At 43.0% G+C, this 6,791-nt stretch overlaps 1 protein-coding gene across 2 annotated transcripts in view; it reads right to left on the reverse strand.

Annotated features, from left to right (window-relative positions):
- Positions 1–4,871, reverse strand: part of Rapgef4 (Rap guanine nucleotide exchange factor 4) — a 233,933-nt gene extending 229,062 nt beyond the window's left edge. For both annotated transcript variants that reach the window (XM_010607008.1, XM_010607007.1), the window contains exons 1-2: positions 4,733–4,871; positions 2,072–2,160 (exon numbers count right to left, since the gene is read on the reverse strand). The gene's annotated coding sequence lies outside the window, so the exon portion shown is untranslated. The remainder of the gene's footprint in view (positions 1–2,071; positions 2,161–4,732) is intronic.
- Positions 4,872–6,791: the final 1,920 nt, after the last annotated feature.

The following is a 6,791-nucleotide window of genomic DNA, read 5'->3' on the forward strand; positions in this document are numbered from 1 at the left end:
TATATGAGAAAAATATAATTGAAAAGCAATAAGGTAATACAAATTTATGAGTCAGAATATTTGTCACATGTGTTCTTGAAAACTATACAGAGCTATATCTTCCTACCATCATGCTAAATAAGGTGGGGATTTTTATCAGGAAAAAAAATGCCATCAAATCAAGAATACCAAATAAATAAATGTAGAACATAAAAGGCCCGCACTGGACTCTGGGAAGGTTTTCTTCCCCCTGCACCGGTTTCCTTAGTGGACCCCACCCACCTCCTCACCCAAGTCAGGGTGCTGCCTTCTTCTCCCACCACCTCCACATCCATGGACAGCCTCCTGTCAGCTTCTACCTGTGGCGCTGTCCGTGTCGCGCTTAGCACTTGCTGGACCGGCTCCGCCCTCCAACCGGAAGTCCTTTGGCAGGATGGCCACCCTCATTTAACTGCACCCCCATCTAAAGCCCAGGGAGGAGGTGCAGGGGGCGCAAGCACCTTCGAGGGGAGTGGTCGGACACGCAGGAGGGTGGTAAGGGAAAAACTCTTCTCCCACAGCCCTCGTCACCTCCATTCCTCCCCTCTGCCACCCTGTGGATGGCACATGGTCAAGAACACGGTCTTCACAATCCCAAAGACGTGGCTCTTATCCCATGGCCGTGAGCAGGTTACTGAACATCAGCCCCGGGAAATGCAGCTAATCAGAGCTGCCGCTAGGGCGCGCACCGGCACCAGCAGCCGCTCGAGCTCCTGTGGGCCTCTCTGGCTCCGGAAGCGGCTGGCTGCTGCCCCATAGGGGGTGAAACTCGGGGACCAGCTTGGGAACTTGTTACCACGTCCCTTCTGACTCGATGAGAAGGCAGTCACGAGCTCAGCGGGAACTTGAAGAACCTGGAGGCCGGAGGCGAGGCCAGCAAGAAACTGTCCTCTTTTAAGGACTCGACTGCTCTCCTTCCTAGGTTCTCTCTTGGTTTCTTGTAACTTCTTTTCTGACACCACTATCCCCTTCCCACTTACCTTTTTCAGGTGTGGGCAGCAGGAAGAACGTGCAATTTGGTTTGACTTCCAATCTTAGTTTCTTGTACATCTCTGTGGCCCTAGGAAAACTGCGCCTGCTCTGCCTGAGCCCATGGTACAAACGCACAGGAAGCCCAGAGATTGAATCGGTCCGTGCCCTTGGGGCCTGGGGCAGAACGAAGGCACTTGGTAATGTTCAGTGATCAGTGATCAATGATTGCTTCTGCCCTCCCAAGAGCCAACTTGGCCACACTATGGTGACTAGTTATTTGGTCAAATACTAGTCTACATGTTGCTGCCAAAGTATTTTTCTAGGATTGATTAACATTTACATTCAGAAGACTTTAAATAAAGATATCCTTCACAAAGCAGGCGGGCCTTGTCCAACCAGCTCGAGGCTTAAAAAGCAAAGAGGTTTCTGTTGAGATTTCCTATAGAAAAAATTCTGCTTCCAGGCCACAACACAGAAATTTCTCCTGCGTCTCCAGCCACTGTACTCAAGACTCCACCATCAACTCACAAATACTGTGAAAAGAAAAAAGAATGCGAGTTGTGTCCACTAGGGGGCTGTACTCCTCAGAAATGCCTAATGGGGTGAGGAGAAGAATTCTGTGACCATCCTCCTACTTTTGAAAAGACAAGCTAGAGAAACACTGGGCATCCCTGGCGCTCCTAAAAGGTTGATAAGGGGATCGCTTCTGGGATGAAGAAAAGTCAGCAGACAAGAGGGAGGAAGGATTAGAAAGGAACCCTGGGAAGAGCTACTGTTTCTCCTCTGGAGCTCACAGCTCAGTTCACCACACTGCTAATGAAGTGTCTGCATTTCCCGAAGGACAGTGAGCACTGTATGTTCCAGCCCTGCTGCCAACTCAGCTGGGGAGGACGTTCAGTGTGCTGTGTATGTTTGCAGAGTAATGATAACGGAATACAACGAGCCCTGAACTTCTTACTGTAAAGAAGGGGAAAGGGATTTGAAAACATACTTTTGGTAGCATAAAAGACATGGGGATAATGTATCTTCTAAAAATAAGAATGAACCCTACTTAAAATTTAAAAAGAGTAGCATAGATTACCTGGTGACTGCTGGTCTCCGACACTTTAACATCCAAAGACCCTGCCAGGACAGCATACCAGTTCGTTCCAATGTCACCCTGGCGGAACACTGAAAAGGAAGCAATGGTGTAAACATACCAAGTACAGACTGGTTTTACCATGTAACCTGATTGCTTTCACTGCTTATTACAAGCACAACTTGGATCTAACTGAGCTTGCCACCCTTCTACCCTGTTTCCACGTTTTTCTTTATCTCACTTATCAACAAAGCTACAGCCTATGTATTCAGCACTCTATGAAGCTGAACTCTATTAAACAGTACTTTTCCATATCTGCAGAGCTTTAATAAGGGATGATAACCCTTTGAATCTAGTAAGTAACTGGTGTCTGTGGGATTTATCTTAAATACATTTCACTGTATTGTGAGTCGTAGAAAATTCTGACTCTGGGAAGGGTACATAGAAACAAAGTTATGTGACTCCACAGACTCAATTTCCAAAACTATATTAAAAGCAATGTGTTTTTTAGAATAGCATGTTTCCTTTTCAACTAAATGATGAACAATTTTTTAAATCTATTTTGTTGAAAAGTTTGAGCACTATATTATCTTTGTTCTTCCTTATTCATTTTATAAATTCATTGCTTTCAGGCATTTAGAAATGACTCTCATCAGAAATTTCTGCACCCAATTTGGCTTTAAGATTTTGATGTCAGAGAGAAAATATTTGGCTATTTCAGTACAGCCTTAGTTCCCACATCATTTTAAGACCAGATTTCAGAAATTAATTCTGAAACATCGGTCCAAAAATCTCATACAAACCCACTGTCTTTTAAAATGTGTTGATTAAATAACTAGATAGAAAGATCTGGTGCTTTCAACCTCTTTTCACAAGTAGAATAACAGATCAAGTGACCCAGGGAAAAATCATAGGACAGTTCAGCAGGATGGCAGAGTTCTGCAGGAGCTGGGCTGAGTGTATAACAGTGAGTTTCTGGGTGCCACAATTAATGACAACGAACTTCTCTGCCCTCCCTGTGACAGGCTGTGGACAGGCCAAAAACAACAAAAGCATCCCACGCATGCAACACCATGCTTCAGACAAGGATGGAAGAGTTTACAGCCAGCCTGTCCAATACCTGAGGCTCTGAGCCTGTGTGATCGGCTCAGTTCGGAGTCAGGGCTTTGAATAACTTGGTGCCCATAAAGTTGAACATTTGCCAGTCAAATTCACATCATCTACCACAGAAGATTCATTTTGTTGTCTTTAATTTTCATCAGTACATGTTTGCAGTACACAATGGTTACTTCCGTTATTCACTATGGGCAGATGGTACATAACACATCTTAAGTCTTTTGACTTCCCCTTTCAGTCTCATTCCCAAAAGAATGAAGCTTCTGATATTACTAAGAAAAACGCATTGACTTGAAAATGGTATGTATGTACATATGTTTTTTAAAAAAACAGAAATGTGCCAGTGTTTGTGTGTGTACACATGGGAAAGTATCTTGAAGGATGTGTATAAAATGCTCCTAGTAATCTCTGGGTTTGGAGACTGTAGGTGATTCTTTTGTAGATTTTTCTAATGTAGTAAGTCTCTGTTGCTTTCCCATCCAGATCCCTGAGTGTCCTCTCAAATGAACCAGATTTTATATAAATTTCCACCCTGTCCATAGGGCCGAGTGCTCAGAGCACATGAGTTCCTTCCCAGCTCCACTGGGGGTGATGAGGATTGTTCTAAATCAGTCATGGTCATCCCATTATCTTGGCCAACGACTGATTTAGACATGAGCATCTGACACAATTCAGGCACATGAGACAATACAGAAAGTCTGTTGGGAAACTTGTGAAAAAGAGACACAAGAAGAAATGGCACTTTGACAGGGCATGTTTATATCAACATGAAATGCCTCCAACTGCTGTAGCTGTCTGAGGACCATTTGTGACAAGCCTGTGGACAAAAGCCAACATCTAAGGATGTATACAAAAGGGAAAAAAGAAAAAGAAAACTGGGAAGGACCTGGGAACTTTAATAATGTCATTGGGCCACTTCATTGACCAGCCTGGGAATCATCATACCTCAGGACTTCTTATATGAGTAATTGATTTTTTCCATCTTGTATGAGTAATGGATTATTCAAGGCAGGTGGATGGGAGTTTTCTGTTATTGCAGCATAAAATGTACCAAGCGATGGAGGAGAATTACTTTTAAATTTAAAAATCCTTTTTAAAAAATGCAACTGTCACCGTATCATTTTATTCTCCTTCCCCCTATTCACACCTGGAATAGATATTACTGAGGTTAACTCAAAACGTTACTAGGAGCATTACTTAAGAAAACTGTTGTCTTTATTTACTATCCTATTGGTCATGTATTTCTTAGGTTAAGGAAGACAATTACTTGAATTTCTATGGACATAGCTAAATGCATGAGTCAGCACATCCCTCTAGCTCCGCCTGCCAAGACGGTTGCCCTAGAGAAACCATTTATACCTCCTGTGAACAAGAGCTAAGGGCACTCCCCTGGAGAACTAAATAAACAGATGAGGGGCATTGTGCAGCTTTCTGTGACTGAAGTCCAAACAAATGGCACATACTCCATGTGCTATCTATTCCCATAGGGTGGTCCCAAATGAGCACCAGCCATAGAGGATAATACACCCCTGGAGGTGCATTTCTTACGTGTTATTCCTTTTTCCAGGTTCTCATAATAACTGCATAAACAAATCTGATGAAGGAGGTTTGGGTGAAATTTCTCAAAAGCTTTAACTTCTTTCAGTCGAGTGAAGATTATGTCCACATCTTCACTGGATCGTTCCAATGGTCTACATAAGGGAGAAAGGGCATAAAACAAAGGTCTATCAGTAAAAATTTACTTGAAAATAAGTCAACAGACATAACTCTATATTCAGATTTATGCCACTATCACAAGTGAAAATATTTACTCCCCCATTACAGGTGTTTTCAGGGCTTTGTCCACTATTCACTTTACGTCACTACTGTTCTGATGGCTGTAGCAGCAGTCAATCTCAGGGTCCTGAGTTCAATATAACGCTTCTGGGTAGTGCTTAATGTTTGAAAAGAACCAGGATATTATAAAATACATGAAAATGTAAATTTTATTAGAAATTAAACTTACACACACAAATGCTCTGAAGGGTCAGGTGTAAAGTGAGTAAAAATGGTCCAAATACATATAAGAGGGAAAAAATCTCTACTACCAAAAAATAACAGTAAAAGCACAATGACAAATGAGAAGTGACACCCAGCCTCAGTCTTGGTGACACTACAGGGAATGGCAAACTGCAGAGATAAGACTCAATGGGAAACAGTTATTACTGATTTTCTGTGGAAACTTGGGCTTGTATGTTGTCAGAGCTTCCAGTTGTACACGGATATCTACAGGCTTGCTCATACTTCTTAAACAATGTGTGGGACAAATACACACACACACACACACACACATTCACAATCATCTATGGAAAAAGTGCAATCCACTGCCCACCATTTTGTAACCTCTGGATTAAGATAAACCAAAGAACCAAATAAAAGTAGGACAGTTTTACAAATGATGTAAACTATTTTCCTTCCTTCTTTGAGCAGCTTTCCAAGTCCAGTGGTGTTTCCTGGTAGATATGGCATGCTATTTAGAAACTACTCAGCCTGTGTGTGCTCCAGAGCCTTCTAGGATCAGAGGAGAAAAGATCTGCATAAGGATTGGACAGATGATGTTTATCAAATACCCATAGCTCCCCTGGATTTATCAATCTCTCCTATAGTTATGTTAGGCCATGTTCCGGCCAGTGGGCTGTGACCAAAACTATCACATAGTACTTCTGAAGTGAGGCCGTTAAGAGGGAAACCAGAGACACAGGGTGGCAGTTATGTGAAGGTAGGGTAGAGACAGAGCCTAGAGTAATGTGCGGTGGGCAAGCAAGGAATGCAAAGGATTGATGACAACCATCAGAAGCTAAAAAGGAACAAGGAAGTGTCCTTCCCTATAGACTTCAGGGAAAACATGGTCCTGCCAATGCCTTGATTTTAGACTTCTAGCCAAAGAGCCATGAAGGAATAAACCTATGTTGTGTTTAAACAGCCTGTGGTATCTTGCTTTGGTGGCACTATAAACCTAATAGAGAAGGTGTATATTTTAGGCGTTACAACTACAAGGTGGAGAACGATCTACAACCCACAAAAGATTTGGTATATATGACAAATAAACCTTCATTGCGTGACGCTGCTAAAATGAGGCTGGGGAGGAGTGGGTACCATTGCCACATCTGTCAGTAGCCAGACTGGTGCAGAGAGTGGGGTCAGATGCACCAGAGTTCCAAGGAGCATGGGATATTATCAGAGGAAGACACATCCTCTGAGAGACAGGCACTTTTAGAACACATAAATAGATGATCTGTCACTGTAGGAAGGACCCAAGGCACAGCTTTTGTGAGCTTAGAGGCTCTCCACCTCTCAACTTTTACCACATCATACCCTAAGGCCCAAGAAAATTAGGTTCAAAGAAAATGCCCACCACCTTGCCAGCTTTCCAACCAACTTGAAAAAAGGGTGTTGGGTTCTGCTTGGGGTAGGGGGATCCTGAGGCATGTGAGCTCCATTTTTTATATGCAAGATGCCTGAAAGAGCTGAGAGATTTGCAGGAATTAGTGTTACGGTGTGAATGTGCCCTCAGGGCTTGTGTGTTGGAAACTTACTCTCCAGTGCAACCTGGCTAAGGAATGGCCTA

This window comes from Fukomys damarensis, unplaced genomic scaffold (genome assembly GCF_012274545.1).
Source record: "Fukomys damarensis isolate Sample0158 unplaced genomic scaffold, DMR_v1.0_HiC HiC_scaffold_26, whole genome shotgun sequence".
Lineage (NCBI taxonomy): Eukaryota > Metazoa > Chordata > Mammalia > Rodentia > Bathyergidae > Fukomys > Fukomys damarensis.